The sequence below is a fragment of the Paramisgurnus dabryanus genome, chromosome 1 (genome assembly GCF_030506205.2).
Source record: "Paramisgurnus dabryanus chromosome 1, PD_genome_1.1, whole genome shotgun sequence".
Lineage (NCBI taxonomy): Eukaryota > Metazoa > Chordata > Actinopteri > Cypriniformes > Cobitidae > Paramisgurnus > Paramisgurnus dabryanus.
Genome location: NC_133337.1, coordinates 59,363,481 through 59,382,601, shown reverse-complemented (window position 1 = coordinate 59,382,601; position 19,121 = coordinate 59,363,481). Strand labels below are relative to the sequence as shown.

At 42.0% G+C, this 19,121-nt stretch overlaps 1 protein-coding gene across 1 annotated transcript in view; it reads right to left on the bottom strand.

Annotated features, from left to right (window-relative positions):
- The window catches only part of grid1b (glutamate receptor, ionotropic, delta 1b), a 414,521-nt gene that overhangs the window by 354,873 nt on the left and 40,527 nt on the right, over positions 1-19,121 (bottom strand).

Sequence of the window (19,121 nt, the reverse complement as noted above, 5' to 3'; positions counted from 1 at the left end):
CACTTGCCAAAAGACAGAACCTCTGCCAACACGTAAATCAGTTATCCAATACGTTAACTCACAAGCACAACAACTGTCAAATGTTAAAAAATGGAGGAGAAAAACATCCTCAGGGGCATTCTGGTTATCCAATCAGGCTAAAGTATACTGATGTCCATTAAAGCTGTGCCGAGCTTTGCTGATCTCAGCAGCAGATTGAGCTGCTGGAGCCCAGGATATACCCTTGAGGGTGTCACATGACACGCACACTCAAAACACCCGCTGGCATGGAGCCAGTACCATAAAACGGTATGTAAAGTACCATACAGTATGAGTCTCGTCACAGATGTCGATGAAGAAAATGAGTTTAAATGAGAATATGCATATAATTGGTCGTGCCAAATGGGAACATGCAGCTTCCATAGGATTTCTCTGTTTTTCAAGGGTTACTCAAGGATACTCGTAAAGCATACAGTATATAGGCACTCATACATCTCTTCACTCATGGTTAGTAAAGAGATGAATGAGCAGTGATGAAGACTTGAGCCAGGAGTAATTAAAGACTGACATGCAGTGAAGCATCTTATAGGGGCTTAAAGACACCCAGAAAATATTGAAGAATGCAATTTTCTTTTTTTCTTTCTTTCTTTCTGTTGATGCATATCCTATTTATACAAGAATTTAGTGCTTGATATATTAAATGTTCCCTTTTCTAAATAGCCAATAGCCTTTTAAAGGGAATTTTATTGCACAAAAACTTGCAATAAAACCTGTGAATAACAGCATGTCATCAATATTTTTGGTTAATTTTCCCCAAAGACAAGGACTGTACATTTTAAATGTATATATTTGCTAAGATGGAATATGAGCTGGAGATTTCCTCAGAATCCACAGGCAATTTCCACTGAATAAGAAAGACCATCATTCACAAATTCTACCCATCCCGTCAGAGGTGAGATTATACGCTGGTGATAATAATCTCTCAACCGCTAGAGATTTTCATTTATCAGGCTGTAGAAATATATGAGCGCAGCTTTCAGTGGGCATGGCTGCTTGAAATTTTGGCACAAGAAAATACAATGCTTGATGTTAAAAGAGTTATTAAAAGGGCCATAAAGCCATGTCTGACATGCGGCTTGCCGTGTGCATGCGCTCTTTGAAGAGCACTCGCTGTAATTCAGGTGTATATCTGAAAGGTCAAATACACAAATTTATGTCAAAACTCCTCTCATGGTGAGTTTAAATGTAAACACGATTCAGTTATGTGAACATAAACAGTTGGGAATAAATTGGATGCGTGTCAAAATACTGTGCCATAAATCTGTGCAAGAGGTATGGATTCATTATATTTTGACACGCATCCATTTTTTTCCCTGTTATTTACATTCTCATAAATCTTTTAGCTCCATTAGGCTGCTTTGGGGACATCATCATTTATAAAAACACTATACTTAATAGTAAGTTTTTTCTTTAACTTTTTTAACTGCAAAACATTTTCTGTTAGGGTGACGGTTGGAGTGGGGTAAGATTTATAACTAGCGGTGTAAGACAATAACGTAGTTTTACAAACATATCTTACATACTAATATGCATATTGAGACAAAACAATGTCACTGATATATGTTAAGATATGTCAGGGCTAATGAAGGCAGCTCAAATTTAACAAAATGTTCAACAACATATAAACAACATATATAAACAACATATATTCCCACGCAAAATAGCCAATATATTCACAGGTCTGACTACACAATAACTGTTAACAATTGAACTTTGTGCAAAACTGTATAATAATTTAAGTTTATAAGTTTGTTTGAAACACATCCTATTCAGTAATTTCAGTATTTGTAAATTGCTCTCTAACATGTTAAAAATCTAAAGCAGTCTTGTCCATTGATAGCTATGCCAAACATTTACTGTGGTATCAATGGTAAATGTCCACCTGTTGAACTATTTCTACTGTCACACGGTATAAATCATCATGTGTCCCAGTGTCTGTGTAATTGGCAGAGGCATGGTGGGAGAATGTGAAATTGATCGAAAAATACATGTACTGTTATCTAAATCATATTAACACACAAACACAAGGAAGGTGGGCGAAGTGTATACATTTTAACACTTAATCATTCGTTTATAAATGTCATTGAATTACCCGTGTGCATGTAGCATTTCAACTATACAGTTATTTTCTGTTTAATGTGTTTTCTGTCTGTAAAGATAAATGCGTGGAGACTGTGTGCGCTGTGTTTAGATTAGACTTGTTCACTGGAAGCCCTTTGTGGCTGTTTCTTTTATGTAGTACCACAGGACCCTACCTGCCCCAACACATGCATTAAAACAGCCCCACAAATTACTTTCCCACACGCTGTGCATGCCTTTCCCCATCCCACTGCTAACAGTTTATTTATCTGAAGGCTGCACACATTATTGTTCTCTCACATCTCGCAGGAACTACATCCAACTCTTTCACCTGTACACATTTTTACACAAGGGGCCTCATTAACAAAGCGTGCATAAGCACAAAACCGGGCTGAAAACATGCATACGCCACTTCTCACACAAAGGTTGTGATCTATAAAAAAAAAAACTTGAAATGAAAAGAATGTGCGCACCTATAAGCAAACTCTGACCCATGCGTACGGACATTCTGGAGACAATTAATGGGAATTGGCGACACAAATGGCGAGAAAGTGAACTGAAATCAGATAGAAGAAAGTAAATATGACAAGAATGATTATAAGTATTGATAACACACACACATGTTTAATTTCACTCTACATTAGATTCACATTATCATGGCATCATGACAATGAAATCCAATGCACTTGTACTGAGTAATAATTGTTTTATAAACATCTTCTAAAATTCAATTTAAAATCAAAAATCTTTTTAAAAATGTAAAAAGACTCCACTACGGGAGCGCGAGATGGCCCGACAGACCTATAGCATACGTGTACAAGTTAATGCAAGTCTGTTAGGTTAAAGGAAATTACTACTTATGTTTTTAAATGTAAATGATTAATTTTTTTATATGTCTGCTGTTGGTAGAGCTGAGGAGAACGCTCGTGCTGCTGGAGAACAGTACGCATATAAAGGGAGCAGAAAACACATATCTATTTTATTTTAATGATACCTCTCATTTATGCTGTGATTCTTGCAAGGTGTACGATATAATTGCTGTAAAAATATATAATGCTGCGCTGATCCCTGTTTGAAATGCTGCCTGATTGAAATGCTGGAGGATTACAATGGCTTGCGTTTATTGGCCGAGCACATTTAGCTTATAAACTAACAATTGGATGCCAGACTCTTTAATATGCAGATCAGCATTAAGGGGGTGATTTGCATTGACTATTTATGGTTAAAAATGGGTGTGTATAGGGTGGGATATGAGGCAGATTCACATACGCAGACTTTCAGGTGATCTTTGATTTTTAAATGGAACATTGCTTGCTGGTGTGCGTACACATGGTTTTATAAATCAGAATAATTTTTGCGTACGCTATTTTTTGCTTTTGTGCATACGTAGACTTCAGGATCATACGTTTTTTTTTTCAAATGAGGCCCCTGATCACTTCATGTGTTTTCTTTAATATAGATCTGATTTGTTAAAACTGTTCCATTTACATTCGGCCACATAAATGCATCTTGGCTAAATGGATATCAATCCGATCTTCTATTCCAGCGCAAAATGCAAATACACTATTCATTCCTCCCCCTTAAGAAACTTACAACGATGCTTATGCGACAAAAGGCAGCATGCACCTACTGTATGTTGAGCAGGGGACGTATGTCTGCTTGCTCAGCACGAGCTGGAGCACACAGTACATAGCAGCAGGACCATGACAGGGAAAAAGAACTTAACAAAAGCTGTATTTCTTTGTTTAATCAAGTTTGTCATTGGACTATTTTATTGGTTATAGGAAGTTTTTTTACTCACTGTCATCGCTCTATGAAGCAGCGAGCGTGTCGCCTTTGTTTGTTAGCCTTTGTTCATCATCCAGATGTATTTACACTCGACCAGTTTTGTCTGAAATGCATCCTAGACCACCTCCTGAAGTGGTCTGAGCGATCGAATATAAATCAATCTTGAAAACGTTTCGGAGGGCATTTACTGTACACTTGGTCTTTTGATGATCAGATAGCTCTCCGATCAAAGAATGCATGAATTGACCAGGTGTAAAAAGGCCCTTAAAAACATACATCTATCTGGCTGCACTCTCTTGCAGTACTCTCACAGTGTACGTGTGGAGCCCTTACCTATCCCTCAAGTTTATCTCCAATTTTAAGGAGCAATTTTAAGGCTATTGCACCAACTGAGTGTGGCTATAATATAATATTAATGTTATAGCTTCATGAAAACATTTGCGGTCTTTTCAACAACATACACAATGAAGCTATGAAAGCAATTAAATTATTTACATATTAGTAGCTCAGAGCTGCATACTAGTACCAGAAAAAAAGTACATATTAGTATAAATTGTATGCTTATATGTACCTTAATAGTACATGATAGGTCCTTTTTTTAAAGGTATTGCACCAGGACAGCTTGGGACCACCATTTTTCTAATAGTGTACGTATCTGCTAACTAATGAGAATTTTTTGATAGATGGTCTAATTATGCTTTTATAAGTCGCTGTAATTCCCCTATCCTGTTATTCATTCCCTGCATGCTGTTTTTCTCTTTATCATATACTCAAGCGTAGTTGGACACTTGAACATTTGAGTTTACTCGCTTCATTCGCGTGTAAAAGCTGTGTGTGAAATTCTAGTCATTTGAGAAATTCATGTGGAAATTTGCGTCATGGGAGGAGCTTCTGCGACTCCGCTGATACTCCGCTCGCTTCCTGTAATCACGTCACTACTACAGCAAGGTCCTGATTGGTTAAGTTCAGATTTTTCAACTAGCGCGTTTCCCGCGACAACGCTCAATTCACCAGGACACGCCAACCGCGCCGCAGGATGCCTAATCCCGTTTTTGCATTGACTTTACATGTAAATCACTCGCGCTTGCCGCCTCTACCCCTGCTGGTGTGAACCCTGCATAAGGTCCAGGTTGCTTTCTCTTCTCAATCCTTATGGCTGGTTGGACAGTGGTCGGTGTACTGTACTCTTAAACACACATAGCCAGGTCAAGCGGCTCTGATAGATTAAACACTCTTCAGTTATTTATTCCTGTTCTTTACTTTACAGGTATGTGATCTATCTCTGATGCTGACAATTACTCCATCACTGAAACCACAGAGGTTTGATAACTAGAGTATGAGCTGCAGTCACAGGCTTAATTCACATTCTGATCACATTCTGTGATAGCGGCTTTAGTGAGACTGAAATCTGAGAAGCGGAGCGCTTTATATTTTCTGTTTATATTTTCACCTGTTTTTCGGCTGCCGAAAATATTTTGCCGAAAATGGCATTATGAGCCTGCTAGCGGTTGCCATGGTATTAACTTTAGTAATGGCATGCCACCAAGAGACTTTCTTCTACAGCAGCCTAGCTGTCAGTGTGAATAGGGATGGAAAACTGGACAGTTTTCCTCTTTTCACTTCCATCATGAGACAAGGTTCACGAGACAGCAAATCCCTGAAGGCATTACTAAATGGACACATTCACACATACTGTACTATATGTCTTGTCTAAAACCAATCACTTATTCTCTACACTTACCACTACTTGTTCAAAAAAGACAGCCACGTTATGAGAAAAAGTAAATATAAATGTATTCAGACGAAAAAAGGGGCAGGGAGTGCCGAGATCACGGCAAATGTTGTCACAGGATTTGTGGCACGGTACAGCCAACTAAATGTCTCTTTACGCCCGTGTATAGACCTTTCTCACAACTTCTGTATTTATGACCGGAAATACGCAATCGTCACGGTAATCTACTTCCTCCGCAGTCAAGGCAATGTAAAAAGCAGTATCTGTTCCATTAATTCATGTTGATGGTGAAGTTAGACAGAAGTGGATTCAGGCTATCCGGCGAGATTAAGGACCTAACTTCACCATAAGAAAGGGGAGCACTTATGTATGCAGCAGACAGTTCACTAAAGACGACTACATTTTAGGGCTCACAGGTCGCCGCTAGCAATCAAATGCTGTCTCTACCAATTTTTCTTGGAACTAGTTCACCTCGACACACAAACTTACGATCACAGACATTAGCAGACAAAAATGTTAACTGATTATGATAGTATCTGGCTAACGTTATTGTTGCTACACATAAGACGTTCACTTGGACAACCATAGGCAGTAAGTGAAGGTAATTGGTACCATAATGCTTCATTCAAAGCAGACTATAATGTTTTAGTAAGGTAGTCTATATCATCTACTATACATACATTATGTGTAAGTGGACACGCTTATAATGTGTCGTTTTAGTTAACAGTTCAGTAACAGTTAGACTCGCTCTCTACTTACCTAGAAATGTATGGACAAATTCTTCATTAAAAAAGTTTTCCTCCATTAGTCGTGTCACATCAGCAAATGTAATATTTGGCAAATCCGTTAACGAAGTTGTGTAGACTCTCCGATCCATTTTAAACTTGCCCGGGTTTATGTTTTTCTAGTGTGTTGACGCTTGACAGGAACTCCGCTTTCAGGACGATTACGTATTTCCGGTTACTGTGAGAAAGGTCTATAGAGACTTAAGGTGGTCGCACACCGGTCAAGTCCCGTCTAGGACAACTCGGAGGTATCTTACACCTGAAGTGCACATTAAATAGCGCGAGCTTAGTCAGATGCCGTCTACTTCAAAATGCAAAATATACGTTAGCAGCCAATGTTAATCGTTAATGATTTGGGACAAATATGATGTTATTTAATGTTAAACTATGTGAGTGGCGCACTGTGGCATGACAGGGATTTGAGCAAGTAGCAGGGTGCCGCGGAAAGGTGCCACCTGTTGGCGTCGGTGTGTGTATACTCATTGAAAACAATATGTTCGATTTTTTTAAAACGGCGCTTAGCTGCGTGTCCGGTGTGCGACCCCCTTAAGGACCCAAGCTTACATTTTTGTCTGGTACTTACTGCATATTCTGCAACATCACAACAATTTAGGAGTAAAAAACAGATTTTGGCAAAATACAGATATGACCTACGGTAATTTAAGTCACAAGAGTTAAAAGCGGTCAAAAGAAGGTCATCTAGTCAGTGAAGAGTTCAGGGCAGCTGTCAAACCCTCACGCGTGAGATAACCGCTCATCACTTCCACAATTTGACAAGTCCTCAATCACGAAGGGATGTCAACTTCTCCATGTCAAAACAAGCATTAGGCGGATGCGAATGAATCCCTGGCTGTGTGTAATCTCATGAAAGAGCAGGTTGTGCATGTGGAGTGCTTTCTATCATGCAGGTTTGACAGATCAAAGAGGACAGCTTCTGCTTGTCATTCACAAGTTGTCACAGTATTTTCCTAAAAGCCACGGTGGTGCCACCACTTCATCTAGCCCTGCAACAGCTGCACTTTTGCCCAAATAAATGATCCGGGACAGACAAAAAAATGCTTGTCTATTAAAATGACAATACCCCTTGAGTGTGACCCCCAAGTCGGCCCTGCGTCTCAACAGGCTTCGCAATGACAGCTGCCACGCACCATGTTTCTTTTCTGTGCTGTTGGACATCTCAGAAAGAGATCGATTTTCTTTTCTCCTCTGTGTGCTGTTTCCCAATGCCTGGCAGTTTATTTCCCAACTGCACTATGATTGTGGCGACTGCAGAGTCTTCTGGGTAGAATACAATAACATGCTCTTCCTTTGATTTTGTGAGAAACCTATGTGTCACCTTAGGAGGCACTATTACCCCATTTTTTAAATGTTAATTGTTCCCCATTGCAGCATTTCTGCAAAGCAATATCATAAACAGTTTCCAATTTTTATTTATCATTTTACTTCTGTTTCTGGTTCTCCTGATAAAGATGAATACCAACAACAAACGTTTCGAAATGTGTTGAAAAAGCACTTCACAAGCTGAATATAATTGCAGGGCTCGACAAGTCATCGAGTGCTTTCACGCAGTGTTAGAGATCTGATTCATTGTTTATATCGCATACAGCAAGTGTTCAGAACTGAAGAGCTGTGGCATTAACTCGTCCCTTTTTTCTTCATCTGATAATAATGCAAATTATTAGATCTATTTGAAAATACACCTCAAGCCAAGCGGAGTCAGATGAACCCCTTCCAGTCTGGGTGATCTGCGCTGAAGGGATAAATCTCCTTCTTCAAATATTCTTTATTCAGGTACCAGACACTGTAATTTCTGCTATAAAAGATTGAAGTTAAGAAGGTGACCCATAATGAACCCAAATATATGCACTGAAAGTCCTAGAAACTGTGTATAATTTAAAGCGGCAGTGTGGACCAGTGTAGATCAACACCAGTGGCACAAGTACTGGATGAGAAAAGTGGAGAAATTTGATATTTTGCAGTCAGATTATTGTGTAAATGTTCAAACAGGCTGGCTCACAACGTAATTGAAATATTCCTAAATGAATTAATATTGAATCAAAATGAGAACTTGTGAATCAGAATCGTGTCGAATTGGGAAATCACTGGCACTACTCAACCATAGTATTTATCCACCAGGACCAATTGATTGTCAAAAGCGTACATTTTTTATCCCACTAAATTCTTTTTTAATTTATGAGGACACACACATCCTGATTCTAAAGCCCTTTTCACACAGACTTTATGGAAAATACATAGAAAATGTGTCCGGGATCGTTAGATTTTTGGTTCATTCACACTGCCAATGATTTGCCGGAATCTGTGTTTTCGTTCACACAGATGCCATTAATATCGTGAAAAGAGAGGTGACGTTAAGTCCTGCACTGGGTTGTTCCCTTTCAATACGGTTCACTTCGCATTGCGTCAGTTAGCTGACGCTATGGGGGGGAAACTCCTGTTTACTCCGTGACTGAAGCCTATTGGTTAACGTCTGTACAAAGTACAGACCAATGACGTTTGAACCCGCGCGCGGGAGGAACGCGTCCCTATATAAGCGCGGTTCAATCGTCAGGAGCTCATATTATTTCTCCTTCAGCGCGAACCTCTCGCTGCTCCGAAGAAAAAGAAGCCTTACCTCGCCGTTGACAAAAGCCCTGCAGCGGAGTCCAGGCCTAGCGTCTTCCCCTGCCGTTTTCCGGCTGAGAACCGAAGATAGCAGAGTCCAGGTCTAGCGTCTTCCCCTGCCGCTTTCCGGCCGAGAATCGAAGATAGCCTTCGCTTGCCGTGGTACGAGCCCTGTGCAGCGGACACACGCCTGACGAGGTCTCCCCTGCGGCCGCCCGGTAAGATCAATACTTTTAATATAAAGCTATAAGCTAAAAGAGCAGGCGCTGTTGTAATAGCGTCCAGCACAGCGGCTCGGTGAGCCTCTCTGCTATGAATTTCCTCCGAGCGCGTTACTGGTCTGGCACCTCCCACGCCGGGACCGCGCTTATGCTTTGGTTGTCTTATCCATGTTTCGTGCTCTCCCTGCTGTTCCTCTCTCGCCGGGATGAACACACGGCGAGCCATGAGACTAGATGGATGCATAGACAAGCACACACGGACTAACCCCCCCTGTGTTCTGTCACACCGCAACCGTTCATGCTTACAGAGTCCCTTCGCTCCTTTCACATTCAGTGGCGAGATCTCTGGCACATATATTAATCCCCCGAGTGCATCGGGTGATACCGTCACGACGCATGGCTGTTCTGTCTGTGTTGCTGCTCCCCTCTGCCGTTTCTCTCTTGTTGAGATGAACAAGCGGGGAACCGTAGACCTGGATAGATGCATACGACAAGCAAACACGGGCGGTCTGCCCCTGTCTCTGTCATAGCACAGCCACTCGTGCTCCACGCTCGCGGAGTCCCTCGCTCCTTTCCCCACAGTGGTGAGGTCTCTTAACGGCTTAGCTAGCACGCGGTATTACGGCTCGCTGCCTCTAAATGCAGCTGTCCAGTGTTCAACGATTACAGAGCTTCATGCCCCTCCCCTCCTGGAGCGGCGCGATCTCATTCGTCTGCTCGATAGGGCCGATTCGCCGCTATTGGAGCACCAAGAACACTCATTATAAGAGAGCTTCATGCCCCTCCCCTCCTGGAGCGGCACGATCTCATTCGTCTGCTCGATAAGGCGGACACGCCTCTATTGGAGCGCTAAAACACTTATTATAGAGCTTTACTGGCCTGAGCCGATCTCACTTCAGATAGCTCATTTTTCGTCTGCCTGGTCATTTCTCTCTGGTTTAGACGGAATCAGAGGCAGAACGAATTTGTTTATAATATACTGAGGCCCGAATACCTCCCTTTATTCAGTCCCGTCCTATATCAGTGCGCTGAATATTGGTACATTCTTATATATATATACCCGGTTTTTCTGCCCTTTTAATAAACGGCAAAACCGCGGGCCTCGCGGCAGACTTCCTCTCTGCGATGGGTTCAGTCTGACATTAAACTACCTAGACATACTACCCTGCTCCGTGAGCCGTTCGGTCACCGTCACTACTGAGGCTTGTGCACCTGAACGGCTGAGCTCTGGTCTCCGCAGCATAGCTGCATCAACAGAGAACGCAACTGTCTGGGAAAAAGGGGTTATGTCGCGCCTCGGCTGGACTGCCCTGAAATGTTTTCTGTGTGCTGTTTATCCAAACATACTGTGTAATACTGTCGGCTATGCGACCTCACTATAGTGGCGAACGGTATTTAATTCCTCTAAAAAGAGTAATTTCCGTGCTTACTATACTGTGTATTGACACCCACGGTTGTACGGTGTCTCTAAACACTTTATCGCCTTACTGACAAGCAATCAGTAATACGCACACACGGCCCGCTGTCCATAATTCTATCGACGCTAGCCGAAAAAACCCCGGTTTGGCCATATACTGTGTATTGACACCCCACGACTGTACGGTGTCTCTAACACCTTTCTGCCAAATTCGCTCGCAGCCCACCTCAGTTTCTCCGCTACGATGCTGATGGCGCAAACGAGCACGGTCTTACGGCTGTTATTCTCTCTTCCTAGAGGAAGGACAGCCTCAGACTTTTGCATGGCTCCAAGCGTTTGAATCGCGCCCTCTCCGGACGGCCACTCAAAGGCTTACAGCCAAGCGGTTTATGACGTTTTTCGGCCATATAGCTGATTTATATTAGCGGATCCGAAGACGCTCACACCTCCGCTCCAATACTCGGAGATATTAAGGGTAATATCAACCTCAAGTGAGCTTGCTACCCGCCACAATAAGTTTCAAAGCTTAAAGCGCGCGCACAGTCAGACGCGCGCGGCATCTCGTTTAAGACGGGCGCACGTACCCCTCTAACGAGCCTCAGAAAGCTGAATATCGTGGCATTCTGTTCATAAGTCCACTTCAGTTTGACTAAGCAAAGGTCCCGCCCCGAGCTGACGGCCGGGAAGCTTGCTTAAGTTACACACTGCTGCATGAAGTGCTGTCATTACGAGCTAGCCCAGCATTTGCTGTGGGTTGAACACGCTTTACGACGGCAATCAGCCTTCGGCGCGTGGAACGCCGTTTGTCTCATATAAATCACCTTGTACTGTGAATACGGTACATTAAGAGGATGATTCAGCACTGCAGCACTCTCGACCGTGTTATTGTGATAATGCGGTCGGGCAATCTACGGTGGTTTCATTATTTACCGAACCAGACTGAGATCTCGCCCCCTGAACAAGCTGACGAGTCATCTCCTTTATAAACTCATTGCATCGCTTTATAAGCTATGTTCAATCAGAGTGATACGCATCTCATGCTTAAACTACCAATATTAACCCATTACGATGGGCGTGCGGAGATGGCATCCGTGGGACACGACCTACATTACGTGCCTTATGACACATTGACACAAGCTGCTAGGACCCCTTTCACGAGGCGTCCTTATGCACAGTCTGATCCATTCTGTCTAGTGACATTTGAAAGTCAATACCCCCCGCGAATCGTGGGTGGAACACTTTTCTCCTCACTACAGAGGCACGGCGGCTCTCTCCCCTACCTATATCTATGTGGCCGTGATAACAGCGAACCACGCTTTTACGACCGGCCATTCATTTAATTCACAAGCCTGTCATCTCTCAGATGCGGACGGCGGCGGTAACAGCGAACCATGCTTTTACGGCTGGCCATTCACTTTATTCATAAGCCTGTCATTTCTCAGATGCGGACGGTGCCCGAGGCACAGCGCTCTGGAACTGTCCAAGGTCCTGGATGACAGACACGTCTGACGTACATCAGACGATCAGCTGTTCATCTGCGTCACAGATCACTCACTAGAGCACCTGTCAATACAGGCTATTTATGGATCGTTGACGTTATCACCTCCCGTGACAATTATGCTCACTTGTCTTAGAGCATGGGCATGGTCTTAGAGGTTTCTCATTTGACAATTGTGACACGGCCGGCTGGTCCCCGCCGTCCACGTTGTCAGTTTACAGCTTCGACATCCCTGCTTCGCGCACTACTGAGGTTTGTTGCATTAAAGGTGCGCCCATTAGCTCACCTGTATGCACGATATGGTTTTTAATTATATGCGTCCACCGTGCGCTTAGAGAAGCTCACATGTACACGCTATAACATTTTGGTATACAATAAGATGCGCTTGGGAAAGCTCACCTGTATACACAGCTGTGTTATGCTTTGTGACACATACATTGTTGTTCATCTGTGTACGTTCACGGTGCGTTGGGTGCCCACCGTTACGTTCATCAATCATATCTGTACACATTCACGGCGCGTTCTGTGCACTGATTTATCTATACGCATTCACGGTGCACTGAAGAGTTCACCCGTGTGCGCACAATTTATTATCAGAACACATGACGGCGCGCTCGAGAATCTTGCCGGCCTGTGCATTATAACACTCTGATATGCATTTACGATGTATTCAAGTGTTCACCTGTGCCCGTGCAATTTATAGTCAATACACATTTATGGCGCGCTTGGAAAGCTCACCGATCTGTGCACTATAATACTACCTACATGCATCCCGATGCGCTCGAGGGTGCACCTAGGTTCACACTATTGTGGTATCTGTATAATCCCACGCTACGAACCGTTCTGCCGCATATTATAGTCAGATCGGCCGTTCGTGAGCTTCGCAGATCACTCACTACGTATGTCTGTTGCTAACAGTGGTTATTTAGATGGATCGTTGAAACCATCGCACTGGCTCACGCCCCTCTATGAGCTATGTCCTATATAGAGCCCACTCTGTGCGAGTTTGGCTTCTTCATGAACTTGGTCTACAGGGGTGTCTATATCTATATTTGATATCTGCTACGCGGCCGGCTGGTCTTCGCCGTCTACGTTGTCAGATTGTACAGCTTAGACGTCCCTGCCCTACGAGCGCAGGTTCTCTCGGCTCAATCATGCACGCTCATGCGTTTTATGTGTACACCACGGTGCGCTCAGCGAGCTCACCAACGTGACTCTGAATTTACTTATCTCGCACAGCCGCGGCGCGCTCGGTACCTCGCCGTCTTGTGCTATGTTATGTGCCCCCGGTGCGTTTAAAACCCCACCGTGTGCGCGTCAACAATTTATATGGTGCTTACACATTTGCTTTTAAAGCTGTGAATATGCCGGGTATAGGGCCACACGCAGTGTCTCTCCGGTAAGGCACTTCAGTACGTTGTGTATGCACGGCGTGATGGGATTACGTTCCCCCATAGCGTCAGCTAACTGACGCAATGCGAAGTGAACCGTATTGAAAGGGAACGCTTAGGTTACTCACGTAACCCCGGTTCCCTGAAATAACGGGAACGAAGCATTGCGTCTCTTGCCGTGCTACAAACGTCTACGCAGCGAGTGTTATTCGGCTGCGCGCTTCAGTCGAATAATATGAGCTCCTGACGATTGAACCGCGCTTATATAGGGACGCGTTCCTCCCGCGCGCGGGTTCAAACGTCATTGGTCTGTACTTTGTACAGACGTTAACCAATAGGCTTCAGTCACGGAGTAAACAGGAGTTTCCCCCCCATAGCGTCAGCTAACTGACGCAATGCTTCGTTCCCGTTATTTCAGGGAACCGGGGTTACGTGAGTAACCTAAGCGTTTTTTGTTCTCTGCAGCGTCTTAAGTTTGCTATTATCTATTATTTCTCCCTCCATAAACCACTCACATGCATGTTTTTTATGATAAGACTACAGTATAAAGGAGCATGTGACGCACAATTCAAATGCTGGTGAATGATCTCAGCTTCAGGGTGGATATTTGACAAGATCCATTCAGTCCAGTGTGCAGAGCAGACATTTCTCATTATAAATGTAAGTGTGTTCTGAAGAGCTGAATGATACATCTTGTTGCGATGACGCATGAGCATTTTTGTTTATTATAAGCTAATATGAGCGCGTGACGAGCTCCCTGATAACTGCTTTAGTCCAGTTTGCAGACATTTCTCGTCGTGTATGTTAATCTGCATGTAAACCCCTCATTTTGAAGAGCGAACTATATATTTATGTTGCCATGACACACACGTCCTCACTACCACCCTTACAACATTGTTTCTGCGGCTCATTCACAAAGAATGCTTTCCGGTATCTTACAGCAATGTTACTAGATCCTCTTTCCGGGAGCGATCCCAGAACATTTACGGGACATGTTTGCATTCACACAGAGCTTGTCTGCTGATTTTACAGATATTTTCTGGGACCAAAGTGCTGTGTAAATAAGGTTTAAGATTACATAACCAATATTTATTATTATTATATGCTGTGCCTTTATCTTCAGGTCCCCACTGTGATGGCTGCTCTTTACTTAAATGTCATCATGCTTTCATCCTCACCCCACATTGCTAACATGCTGATAAGGAGGACAACAAGGGCGCTTTATGGGAAAATTAAACTGTCGAAAAAACTGTTAGGAGATGTGAGCGATCGGGTCATATTCTGTAAAAACTCGTCAGTCATTATTTTGAATTGGGGAACGATGACAACAGAATTGCAGTTTGTACACTCTGCACTTCGAGTATTTCACAACATTGAACTTTGAAACAAGGAGTAAAAGGAAAACCAATCAGTATCTGTAAATGTCATTTTAAGTAATCGAATATCTGTATCGGTGCATCCTTAATTTTTACATTTCCAGCAAAATTATCTTCATAGTATCAAATATTCTATATATTTGATAACATAGGCTGGGCATCCTTGCCATAATAAAGAATACCTGAAAAAAAATTCAACAGCAATGACATACACTGTATAGAGAAAACTATTGGGATGCCAGTGGTTACAATCAAAACAAATATTAATTTTCGTTTTGTGTTTCTGTGGATAGCGCATCTCGGGAACAAAGGTATGACTTTTAAGACTTGGATAAACTCCCGCGGGGTCTTAAAAAAAACTAACATTCAGAAAGTTACATTTAAGTCCTAGGATGAAAATCTGGGCGCTTTTAGTCCTTAAATATAACTTTCTGAAGATTTTTTTTAACACCCCATGGGAACCCTGATAAGTGCCAAATTTTATAGATATGTAGAATTTATAAATATGTAACGGTATCAACGGTTTTGCGAAATCCATATCATGGCTTGACACAATACCGGTAATTACTATCATACCGGATTATTGGCCACCCCTAGTGCTCATGGGAGTTGTAGTTTTCCAGTGTCAAATTACACATTTATCATTTCACATAAATTTTAAGAAAACTTCAATAAAAAAATTATATTCAATCCGCCAAAGTGGCTATTACCCGCATCAGCGGAAATCTATCCGCATTTGACGGATATTAATGTCAAGCCCAGGACTGGTTGATGAGTGTTTGGCTTAAAGCCTGCAAGTCATACCATAGGTGTTCTCCTGGGTTCAGGTCTGGGCTTTATTATGCAGACCAGTCAAGTTTGTCCACATTAGATGGAATCCTTCATTGATTTGTGATCCTTGCTTTGTGCATATGGGTTTATAGGTATTTGGGGACCTGACCAAACTGTTGCTATAAAATTACACACACACACAATTCTCTAGAATATCATTATTAATGATGTAGTATTAAGATTTGTGGTACATTTGTCCATATACAGTAGTGTATTGCATGTAAACTTTACATTGCATTGCCTAAATCTATATACTCCATATTCTCCAGACATTTCTGCGGTCTAGCAGTCAACAGGCTAATCCTGGTAAATACGGCCATCTAGCAGATTACTGGAGCTGGCAGAATCAATGGATGTGAGAGTGGATGACCCAGCTGCAGATCTGAGTGCTTAGAGTTATAATGCTTAAGGCTCCGAGGCCACAGGGGCCATTGGGAACGTCAGGGGTCTGATATTGTGTTTGTCAGGAAGAGCCGAACCTACCAAAGAGACTTAACTGATTGCAATCTAAAGACCAAAAACAGAAAGGGCAGACATACAGGCGTTTACAAACCGTAGATGTAGGGCTGTGAAACAGTGGGGTGTTTGTTTGTGCATGCCTGGGAAGACAGACAGGATGGGTAATGGGTACTTTAAAAGAAGAAATAGAGGATGGACATGTTGCATTGAGTCAGAAAATCAGTAAAAGGGGCATGGAAGTGAGAGAATGAGATCCTGGAGGTAAGCAGTCACAAATCTTATTTGTTCCTCCTAAACAACAACATTAAAAGAAGAGCAAATATCATTTTTTTGGTCCTGTTTTGCAGAAATTCCTCAGAAAAACGTGTCTCGTGTGACTCCTTTAGCAAGACGGAGCTAAATCTGTTATGAAGAAAGACTGATTAAAAATGTAATATGAAAATTATTATTCCACAGGGGTCAACATAAACCAGAAGCAATCTTCTCCAGATTGGATTAGATTTGTCAGAGGACACCTGAATGAGAACAAAACGAGTAAAAAAGTCTGCAATACACAAATCTGCACAGAGAACCCAATAATCTCATCTAAATATGCAAAAAATGCAGCCAACTAAGTAAGATTTTACTATCAACATCTTTATGGATTTTTCTACATTGTATAGTGGGAGAAATATTTAAGACACAAGTAAAGCAATGGTTTAATTTGCTCCTTGTTCTCCTCATATTGATTATTTACTGAATAGGACAGTGAGCAGACAAACAAACTGACAATTAGGACAGACTGTATGATTATGTCCTAACAATCCCAACCATCCTTCAGATAAGTGCAAGTCCTATAAACCTCAGTGACAGGTCATAGTGTCTGGATTGCCCAAATCTCTCCTCTTAGATAATTCACAATGTGGTATGCATAGCCACAAACATGACTGAGTATTGGCACAGAAGGCCAACAGTAACACAAGCTCCTCCATTCTCTCCCTCTCCCTCTCTCTCTCTCTCTCTCTCCCACAAACACACATTCATTCAATTCCAACATGAATTAAATTCTTCTCACACACTTTCACATTTCCGAGCTGAGGAGAGATTTGCCCTTCCTCCCTATCTATATTACAATGAGAACATGCGCATGCAAAAGTACTCCCTAGATGGGATCCTACAACTGCATGTCAATAAGTCTATCTTTCTATTGTCTTAAAATCATTACACAATTTTATTGTCTGTGAGGGACACGTTATAAACACCTAAATTTATTCATGAAGCAGAAAAAAGGACAATTTTATTCAAAACGACTTGAGGGATTTTTTACGTTTTTTCTTTAGAGCTGCAACAATAAGAGACTTAAATCCAATGCGGGCGTCTACATGTAGCCAATGGAGTGAGAGTCAGGAGGGGTGTGATGTGAGCTCACTTTGGTTGATTAAAGTCCAGACGTGCTGCAGCATTCTGAATCAGTGGAAAAGGCTTGGCCACGCTTGCTGGAAAGCTGGCCAGTAGGGCATTGCAGTAGTCTAGTCTTAATATGACATAGGAGCTGTATAGCATGCTAAAACAAGAAAGCTATGATTGTACAGAACAGAGTGTACAGTACCTGCATGACCAAGTGGTCATTGTGATGTGCACTGTAGATTTCAGTTGATCATTGAATAACACCTATAGGTATAAACTGTAAATTTACAGTACTTACTGTACTTTCTACAGTATACATTTTAGTATGTATATTCGCTGGGGTTGAACCTGTGACTCATGCATTGCTGATTCAGTACTGAGCAAAATTAACATATTCTTGTAAGTTATAAATATTAATTATTTGACTTGTAAATATTGATGTTATATGTAGTACCAATTGACAGGCAGCTGCTTATGTGTGTACTCTGTGATAAGCACTCTTGATAATACGACGTGAATCTTCATAATGTTTGTCTTAGTGAGATTTGAATGTAAACACATTGAGTTGTCTAAAGTGATTTGATGGCACATCTAAGATCTAACCTGTGTCCATTAAATTTGGCAGCGTGAATGCTGTATAATAGAGCAGCCGCTCTTTATCGAGTCTTTCATAATAATTAAAAAGCAATAATGACAAGACAAAAATCGCTTACTTTTCATGGCTGGATGACTTTAGTAGCTATAATAATTTGCTATTAAATTATTGTAACACAATGTGACTTCATCAAATACTTTGATACCTAATTTTAGCAGGCAATCACTACTTAAACTAGAACAAGAATACAGTGCAAACACAATCTGCATCTGGAGGTGTCCCACAGAGAGATATGCTGACTCAAAAGTGTAGTATACCTGTCACTCAGTATGCTCAACATGCCCTCGCTGGTGACCATGTTTTCACTTTTGATATTGTCTGAAAAAATGTACGTTTGCATTTTAGCCTGGGGCTTAGTGGTCACTGCCAAGTCCATGAAATTACCCACCAACACACACATAAAACTCAAGGGCAAGACTATGGTACACATGAAAAATAGTTAAATGGCAAAATAAGTAAGTTAGTGTGTTTGTAGTTGTAGGAGCATCTTCATCTAATCTCTTTCTAGGGATGAAATCTACAACTTTTAAAATAGCAACCTAGATTCTAGAACTAGAACTTTTTTTGCTGTGGGTCTCATCAATTTTGCATGCTTGCTGATATATGTTTTATACATTTTTAACAATTTTACACATGTCCCATGGAATATTTTGGTGCTCAGTAGTTGGTCTGTCATATGTTTTCAGTTATTTTATTTACCCAGCTAGCAAAAATTGCGCGGGCCGAAATCGGAACGATTAATGCTGGAACACTCGGCCGATCCTCGGCATGAATCTAGGTCCGATTGCTCTGCGAGCGCTCGGTTTTCACGCGCCCCGAGGACACGGCCGAGCACTCAGTTT